The 9714-nt window shown below is 45.9% G+C and overlaps 1 long non-coding RNA gene across 1 annotated transcript; it reads right to left on the bottom strand.

Annotated features, from left to right (window-relative positions):
• Nucleotides 1-4740: 4740 nt before the first annotated feature.
• LOC127030767 (uncharacterized) lies at nt 4741-9028 on the bottom strand. The gene is made up of 3 exons (XR_007768472.1): nt 8955-9028; nt 6855-6897; nt 4741-4943 (listed from the first exon to the last, which is right to left on the bottom strand). It is a non-coding gene; the product is annotated as an uncharacterized LOC127030767 (long non-coding RNA).
• Between the last annotated feature and the right edge of the window lie 686 nt (nt 9029-9714).

Genomic DNA, 9714 nt, shown 5'->3' with positions numbered 1-9714 from the left:
GAAAGATGTGGAGAAATTGGAGAGGGTCCAGAGAAGAGCAACAAGAATGATTAAAGGTCTTGAGAACATGACCTATGAAGGAAGGCTGAAGGAATTGGGTTTGTTTAGTTTGGAAAAGAGAAGACTGAGAGGGGACATGATAGCAGTTTTCAGGTATCTAAAAGGGTGTCATCAGGAGGAGGGAGAAAACTTGTTCACCTTAGCTTCCAATGATAGAACAAGAAGCAATGGGCTTAAACTGCAGCAAGGGAGATTTAGGTTGGACATTAGGAAAAAGTTCCTAACTGTCAGGGTAGTTAAACACTGGAATAGATTGCCTAGGGAAGTTGTGGAATCTCCATCTCTGGAGATATTTAAGAGTAGGTTAGATAAATGTCTATTAGGGATGGTCTAGACAGTATTTGGTCCTGCCATGAGGGCAGGGGACTGGACTCGATGACCTCTCGAGGTCCCTTCCAGTTCTAGAGTCTATGAGTCTATGAGGGTTTGAGGTGCAATGCAGACCAGTGAGGAGTTGTGTCATCCCTTGCCCTGCAATCCTGTGTGCCTTACAATGGTTTGCTGCTGTACCTCCTAACGTGGAATGCTCACAATCAGGCCACAAACCTGCAGGTCACACCCCGAGTGTCCAGGTACTAGACAGCTTTAGTTCAGCAGCTCTGTGTACAGCCCCACACTCCCAATCTGGCTCCCTCCAGCCTTGGTTATAAACAGCAAGGTGACCCCAACACACTCCCAGTCCCGACTTTTCGCAAAATCAGTTGCTCTGCAATGTCCAGCCCTCTCCTGGACAGTTCAGAGAAATAATAAAGACACAAACCCCCATCACAGTTTATTAGCTTAACAGATAAATACACCCTTCCATGTAAGCACAGCACGGAGTTGGTTCATAGTAAAAATAAAACAGATTTTTAGCAATAGGACATAGATTGTGATGCCAAGTAAAAGGAATAAAATTAGAAAGGGTTACAAGCTAATAAAAGTGAAAACACACACCCATCTCAAAATCAAAAACATAATCTAGCAAGATATATGTTTGGTTCAAGATGGTTTCTCATGTATATTCAGTTTCCAGAGACTTCAAACCCCATGACAGGTGAAGGACCCACCTTTCTCAGCTTGCAAGAGCTCTGTTCCCTTGTGTCTGTCTAGTGATGGATGAGGAAGATGTCGTCTGTCCTTGCTTATATCTTCCAAAGTTCAAATAACTTGTTTCATGCAACTGGATGACCTCATGCTGTTTTTCCCTTCCTGGGGGCTTCACATCCCTCTATTGATTTCTATGTAAATAGGGCTTCCATTGCTTTGATTCCACCTTGCTTAATTTCTTTGGAGACAGATAGATAGCTCCCTTCCTTCCAGGCTGGAGGAAAGTCTGTTTCTCCCTTTGTTTGGTCACAGACAGGAAAGCCTAATACCAACAAGTATCCATAATTCCTTATATTGTGTTAATACAGACAATTCAAAATGAGATTAATCACCAGTGTATCATTAACTTTCAGAAAAGACCTCACTTGATACACTTTTATAATACAGTACTCTTGTACACAATCAGTGGATTCAATTGCTTATCACCCTGAGATTTAGACCCCCTGTCTTTATAGACCAGTAAACCTTTGAAATGTTTGTTTAAGTCTGGTGGTGAAGGAATCTCCTTGCTCTTTCTTCTCCCACTTGTTAGCTTAATAGTTTACTTATTATGTAAAAAAGGGACCTTCATTGTCTTTGCCTGAAGACCGGGCTGGAAAGAGAATTAAATATATGTTCCTTTGTCTAAGGAAGACGTGTTACCAAACTTTCCCTGAAATGCCTGGTTTACACACTTCAGTCATAATTCCAGCCAATATCCATAAATTTGTGTACACAACCTGTAAGTACATCATGCAAGAATATTAATGAGCAATGAGTTACTAGTTTTCAAATGATACCTCACAAGGCATATTATGTACAAATATGACAGTACTGTGTAGGGGGTGAATTCAGGAGTGCTTAGTATCACAGGGGAGGTGCTCGTGTGTGGTTAGGCTGGAGGTTGGCCATAGCTGTATAGGTGGTCTGGGAGCCCACTGTCTCCACAACAAGGCATTGGCACTTGAAGGGCTCCTACTGCCTCAGGTCTCTGGCACATTGGGACAGCAGGGCCAATTGTCTCTGGGCTGAGGCATCGGTGCATCAGGAGCTCCCCATAGTGCTGTGATCTCTGTGGTCAGTGAGCCAAAGGGTTGGGGAAATTGTTCTTTTTTAACTTTGTTTTTATATAAAGAATAAACACGTAACAAAACATGTAAACATGCATGCAGAATATGGAAATAGCATAGAAATAACAAAATTCAATGTTCATTATTTGCAAAACCTGGAGAAAGAAAAGCCCTGAACCTGTAGAGGTCAAGCTGAGCATCAGTTATTAAAGTGGCTAAATAGATAAGTGAGAACATATCCTATGAGTACTGGGGACTAATATATTCTAAACTGCAAAACTATGCAATTGTTTCATATGTGACCAGGCAGCCTCATATTTTTTCCAAGTGCTCCTATTAGACAGAGTAATTTTTTTTCTTTTAATGAAGTAGTAGAGAGCTCACTAGATCAGCTTGTGTATTAGGAAGAATTGCAAATTTCCATTTTCTCAGAATAACAATTCTCGTCACTAAAATAGTTACTGCAATCCATTTCTTAATGTCCACTGGTAATGCCAACTCATCCAGCACCTCTGAAATACACAAGCTTGGAGAAGAAATGAAAGATAGCAACACTTAACGTTTCGGAGAGAGCACTGAATATGGTGTTCCAGAATATATGCATTTTTGGCAGGCACAGAGGAGGTGCAAAAGGTTGTCCTGTGGTTGTTTGCATCTCCCACATTCTGCGTATGTTGCCAATCTAACCATAAACAATCGTTCTGGAGTCCAGAAGAATCACAAGGATTAAGAACTTGAAGTATCTTTCACATTAAGCCAGATAGCATCCTAGGTTTCTGTTGAGATAGTAACGCTAAGTCTCTTTTCCCCTTTTTCTTTGAGATTGAAAGGGTTTAAAGCATTAAACCACCTATAAGTAATTCCTACAAAGTGACTTTTGTTTTCATATTTCTCAACACATTCTTTTAGAGGTGAGACAGTTGAATCTGTTAATTCATTAATATTGAGGGTTGGCCTATTGCGCTTTGAGTTCTGGGTCAAGTGAAATTGATTTTGTCCATGTCTGTCTAGTGTAGTATCCCAATTCCATCCCAGGATTACAGGAATGGGTTTTTGAGAAAGAACAACAGAATCATAGTGTTAGAAGGGACCACAAGGGCCATCTAGTCTAACCCCCTGCCAAGAAGCAGAGTTTGCTGTGTCTAAACTAGTGGTTCTCAAACTTCATTGCACCGAGCCGCCCTTCTGACCACAAAAATTACTACATGACCACAGGAGGGAGGACTGAACCCTGAGCCTGCCTGAGTCCCGCTGCCACACTGCGGGAGCCAAACCAGAAGCCCAGAGGCTTCAGTCTCAGGCAGCGGGCCTGTAATCTGGGTCCCGCCACCCAGCGCTGAAGCCCTTGGGCTTCAGCCCCGGGTGGTGGGGCTCGGACTTTAGCTACGGCCCTGGGTTGTGGGGCTCAGGCTTTGGTCTCAGGCCCCAGCAAGTCTAAGCGAGCCCTGGCGACCCCAGAGTGGGGTCATGACTCACTTTGCGGTCCCGATCCTCAGTTTGAGAACCGCTAATCTAAACCATCCAAGACAGATGGCTATCTAGCCTCCTTTTGAAAACCTCCAGTGAAGGAGTTTCCACAACCTCCCTAGGCAGTCTGTTCCATTGTCCTACTGTTCTTATCATTAGGAAGTTTGTCTAGAGATTCAATCTAAATCTGCTGTAGCTTGAACCCATTGCCTCTTGTCCTGCCCTCTGTGGCAAGAGAAAACTAATTTTCACCATCTTTTTTTATGGCAGCCTTTCAAGTATTTGAAGACCATTATCGTGTCCCCCTTTATCTCATCTTTTCCAAACTAAACGTACCCAGTTCCTTCAGCCTTTGCTGATATGGCTTGCATTTCATCCCTTTGGTCATCTTTGTTGCTTGCTTCTGGATTGTTTCCAGTTTCTCTACATCCTTTTTACACATTGATGACCAAAATTGGACACAGAAATCCAGCTGAGGCCTAACCAGCAGTGAGTAGTGTGGTACTATCACCTCCCATGACTTGCAAGCTATGCCACTGTTAATGCAACCGAAACTTGAATTTTCTTTTTTTTCAACAGCATTGCATTGCTGACTCATGTTGAGGTTGTAATCCACTCCCAGATACTTCTCAACTGTGCTGCTACCAAGCAAGTTGTCCCCCATTCTGTATTTGTGCATTTGGTTTTTCTTCCCTAAATGTAGCACCTAACATTTGTCTTCGTTGAATTTCATTTTGTTGTTTATAGCCTAATTCTCCAGCTTATCAAGATCCCTCTGAATTCTAGCCATATCCTCCAAAATGTTGGCAACCCTCCCAGCTGTGTGTCATCTGCAAATTTGATCACATGTTCTCTATTCCTACATACAGTTCATTGATAAAGATGTTAAACAACACCAGACCCAGAACAGATCCCTGTGGAACCCCACTTAAGACCTCCCTCCAGTCTGATATCATTTAATTAACAGTTACTCTTTGTTTGAGCAGCAAAGAATCCTGTGGCACCTTATAGACTAACAGATGTTTTAAAACATCTGTTAGTCTATAAGGTGCCACAGGATTCTTTGCTGCTTTTACAGATCCAGACTAACACGGCTACCCCTCTGATCTTTGTTTGAGGTTGTTTAACTAATTCTCTATCCACTTAATGGTAGTTCTGTTGAGCCTGCATTTCTGCAGCTTACTTGTCAGACTGTCATGTGGAACTCTGTCAAAAGTCTTGCTGAAGTCCAGGTATATTATGTCCACTGCATTTCCCCCATCCACAAAACCAGTCACCCTGGCAAAGAAGAAAATCAAAGTGGTTTGGCAATATTTGTTCTTAGTAAATCCATGCTGGCTGCTAGTGATCACCAGTTCATCCTCCAGGAATTCACAAACTGAATGTTTCATACATTGCTCTAGTACAGGAGTCGGCAACCTTTCAGACGCGGTGTGCTGAGTCTTCATTGATTCACTCTAATTTAAGGTTTTGCGTGTCAGTAATACATTTTAATGTTTTTAGAAGGTCTCTTTCTCTGTCTATAATATATAACTAAACTATTGTTGTATGTAAAGTAAATAAGGTTTTTAAAATGTTTAAGAAGCTTTATTTAAAATTAAATTAAAATGCAGAGCCCCATGGATCGGTGGCCAGGACCCGGGCAGTGTGAGTGCCACTGAAAATCAGCTCGTGTGCCACCTCTGGCACATGTGCCATAGATTGCCTACCCCTGCTCTAGTAGCTTCCTGGGTCAGGCTGGTTGGTCTATAGTTCCTTGGCTACTCCTTTGTCAAGATGGGCACTACATTTGCTCTTCTCCAATCTTCTGGGACCTCTCCTGTCATCTATGAGTTAGCAAATATTATTGCCAGTGATTCTGAGATTTTCTCAGCTAATTCCTTCAGCACCCTGGGGTGAACAGCATCAGGGCCCACTGACTTGAATTAATTCAAATTGGTCAAAGGAGCTCTGACGTGTTCTTTACTTATCTTGATCTGTAGCTCTTCCCCTTTATTGTCTGTGGTAACTTTGCTTGTCGGCAGCTCACATGTTTTTTGTGAGAAAACTGAACAAAAGTAGGCACTGAGCAGCTCCGCCTTCCTGTCATCTTCTGTTACCACTGCGCCTTCTTCACTGAGCAGCAAACCTACACCATCCCTGATCTTTCTTTTTTGTCTGACTGGTTTGAGAAACCCCTCCTTGTTATCTCTGAGGGTATGGCTACACTTGCAGCTGTACAGCGCTGCCACGGGAGCGCTCCCACGGCAGCGCTTTGAAGTGCAAGTGTGGTCGCGGCGCCAGTGCTGGGAGAGAGCTCTCCCAGCGCTGCATGTACTCCACCTCCCGTGGGGATTAGTTTACAGCCATGGGAGCTGTGCTCCCAGCGCTGAGGCACTGTTTACACTGGCGCTTTACAGCGCTGTAACTTGCTGCGCTCAGGGGGGTGTTTTTTCACATCCCTGAGCGAGAAAGTTGCAGCGCTGTAAAGCGCCAGTGTAGCCAAGGCCTAACATTCCTTGCCAGCTGTAATTCATTCTTTGCCTTGGCTTTCCTGATTTTCTGCTACATGAGTTTCCTGCAATAAAGCTACTTGGCACTTTCTAAGAAAATGAATGGCAACATTTTAAAAGATATACTAAAATATATAGCCGTATTCTAAAGATATATATTTCCCTGTTGATATTTTAAAACCACATTTCTAAGATATTATTTGTATTTATACATATTAGAGACTGGTTAGTTTTGAATTAATTTGTGTTTTGAGCCCCTAAGGCTGTCAGGTATACAAAAAGACCTATGTCTCTCCCCATAGCTCAGTCCAATATCAGATAACAGTAGAAAGAGAAAAGACAACTATGCTTCCAGCCCCAACTGGGCTCAGTAGGTGGTTCTATTCCTCACAGGGTGACTTCTTCGGCTCCCTTGTTTGGGAACCGTCAGGGTCAGTCTGTTTTCCTTCCTGTCTTTTAAGCTTCCTCTCCAGTTGGAGCATGCTCTGCAGGTCTGGAGAGGCTACCATGGCCCAGCATTGTCCTTTAACCCCTCCAGGCCCAGTGTTGGGTTTGTACTCCACATCACAGTTCCCTTCTTCCCAGGCTGTCGACCACACAGCCCACACCAGCCTATCCAGGTCTTCCCAGTCAAAACCAACTCCCTATAATCCCCTCACATCCCCTATCATCACTCTGTCCCCGCATAATCACTCACCTCATCAGCTCCCTCAGTAGTCTGGCTAGTCTCCATTTGGTTCCTGTAGTATAGGGATGGAAGTGAAGGAGTGTGTGGGGAGCCGGATTGAGTGGGGAAAAGTGGGACCTGACTTGGGAGGGACTTGGGGAGAGAAATGGAAGGGAGAGAAGCACTGCTCTATCCCCCTCAGGGCTGCCCAGAGGATTCAGGGAGCCTAAGGCAAAGCAATTTCAGGGGCCCCTTCCATAAAAAAAATAGCAATACTATACAATACTATATTCTGTTGGGGGCCCCTGCAGGGCCCACCACAAATTGCCCCAATTGCTCTGCACCCACGGGCAGCCCTGGGAAAAATAAACCTTCTGCATTTTGGCACAAACCCAGTTTTGAGAAAATTTCTTTACAAGATATCACTGGTTCTCACCATCAGCTAGTGCTAAAAGGCACTAAAGCTCATTAAAACAGTTGGACAAATATTTTCCGTCAAACTTTTTCTGGATCGAAAGCTAGGGGTTTTTAAAAAGCAGAAAAAAATCACGGACAATGTCTGCTTTTCTTCAAAATTTGTTGTGGGTTTTTAATTGAAAAGCTGAAATTAGTATGCCAAAACCTGAATATGGTTTGGGGTTTCACAAATGTGTGGTCAAATATTTGCTGCTTGCTGTGTTTGATTGTTTAAAAAAACAATAAAAAAATTCTGCTTAAAAAATATCCAAAACTTTTGAACCACCTCAGCTTGTGACCAAACGCCCGAGCCCATCCAGTCAGAGATTTTTCCAGGTTTCTGATACTCTGCTGGCTTCCTTGACTCTCATCTGTCTTCATAACTTTGGGTTCATTTAGGTTAGAACATAAGAACGGCCATACTGGGTCAAACCAAAGGTCCATCCAGCCCAGTATCCTGTCTACCGACAATGGCCAATGCCAAGTGCCCCAGAGAGAGTAAACCTAACAGGTAATGATCAAGTGATCTCTCTTCTGCCCATCTCCACCCTCTGACAAACAGAGGCTAGGGACACCATTCCTCACCCATCCTGGCTAATAGCCATTAATGGACTTAACCTCCATGCATTTATCTGTTTCCTAGAGACTGGCTCCATGGGGTCCCTCACAAACTGGAAACGGTTACTGTGGGTTTGTCTTTAGTATCGCTTATGTACATACTCCACAAACTGAGCATTTGAGCTTGTTCCAGAATCCGGGATGAGCCTATGTTGCGAAAACTGAAATGCTCAAAATAGCACATGCATGTGAATGGACACAGGGTGCTAAAATTAAATTAACCCAGGGGTTCTCAAACTGGGGGTCAGGACCTCTCAGGGGGTCACAAGGTTATTACTGGGAGTCATGAGCTGTCAGTCTCCACCTCAAACCCCCTTTGCCTCCAGCATTTAAAATAGTGTTAAATATATAAAAAAGTGTTTTTAATTTATAAGGCGGGTTTGCACTCAGAGGTTTGCTATGTGAAAGGGGTCACCAGTATAAAAGTTTGAGACCCACTGAATTAACCCCTCTCAAGCCTCAGGGAATGCAGGGGACGGGGGTCTCCCTTGGTAGGGTTGGGAAGGATATTGGTCTTCTCATGTGATCCCTCCCCTAGTGGCTAATTTTAAAGGAAGCTACCCTCCCCTGACATGTATTTCCCTATGGTACTGAAATTAAATATAGACTATAATTTGGCGTTTGAGAAGTGAAAGGGATGGTAGCCCTAATGGAAAAGCTAACAGCTTGGCTCTTCTGCAAGCCTCAAACTGCTGAATGAGCTTCAGGGTAGGGAAGGCTGTGCCTCCCAAACAGCGTGGCCCTGCCCCCTATCTGACCCCCACCCACTTCCTGCCCCCCGACTGTGCCCCCCTCAGAATCCCCGACCCATCCTACTCCTTGTCCCCGCACCATCCCCCAGAGACCATCCCCCAACCACCACCCCGGGACCCCACCCCTGCTCCCTGTCCCCTATCTACTCCCTGCTGAGTCCTGACAGACCCCCAGAATGCCCACGATCCAACCACCCGATTCCCTGACCACCCCCAGACCTCTGCCCCCTCCCTATGCCCTGACTGTCCCTGGGACTTCCTGCCCCTTAGCCAACCCCTCCCGGCCCCGGCCCCGGCCCCTTACCCCCGGCTCTGCCCCTCACTCGGAGTCTCAGTGCATCCAGGAGCCTCGCTCGACAGCTGCAGCGTGGCTCCGGCGGGGCCCCTGAGCTCCACCCTGCTCAGAGACACGTGGTCAGGGGGCAGGGCTGCGAGCTCCGGGCCAAGCAGAGGGAGCTGAGCTCAGCCTGGAGCTCGCAGCCCCGTCCCCTTACCACGCGCCTCTGAGCGGGGCGGAGCTCAGAGGCCCCGCCGGAGCCACGCTGCCGCTGTCCCGGGAAGCTCCTGGATGCGCTGAGGCTCCAGGAGAGGGTTGGAGCGGGGTCGGGTCTGGCTGGGGCCGGGGAGGGAGCCTCGGCCGTTCTCGTGGGGGCCCCTGCGGAGCCCTGAGCCTGGGGCAAATTCCCCCACTTGCCCCCCCCCGGGGCGGCCCTGATCCCCCTCACCCATTCCACTGCTGGGCTCCATCCATCTTCCCACATCACCCTTCTCTAGAACATGCTTCTTCTGTTTACACCCTGATGCTTCCTCAGTGCTTCCCTAAGACAGTCACCTTCCGGACACTGAAACATCCACCATTCAGTTGCATCAAACACTGCACCTCAACTAAGTGTCAGCTGACAGGAAGCACGCGTCACAGCCTGCTAGGTGATCCAGCCTGCTCATCAGCAGAAACCACGCCAAAGCAGCCTTGCCTCTGCTCCTGTAGTGACAGTAGCCTACATCTTTACATTCTTTGTTCCTTTCTTACCTTGTTTTAAGAAGCTTTATCCACACAGTGAAAG

Source organism: Gopherus flavomarginatus, chromosome 11, assembly GCF_025201925.1.
Source record: "Gopherus flavomarginatus isolate rGopFla2 chromosome 11, rGopFla2.mat.asm, whole genome shotgun sequence".
In the NCBI taxonomy this organism is placed as follows: Eukaryota; Metazoa; Chordata; order Testudines; family Testudinidae; genus Gopherus; species Gopherus flavomarginatus.
The sequence above is the reverse complement of the archived record's forward strand: the minus strand, read 5'-3'. Positions and strand labels throughout refer to the sequence as shown.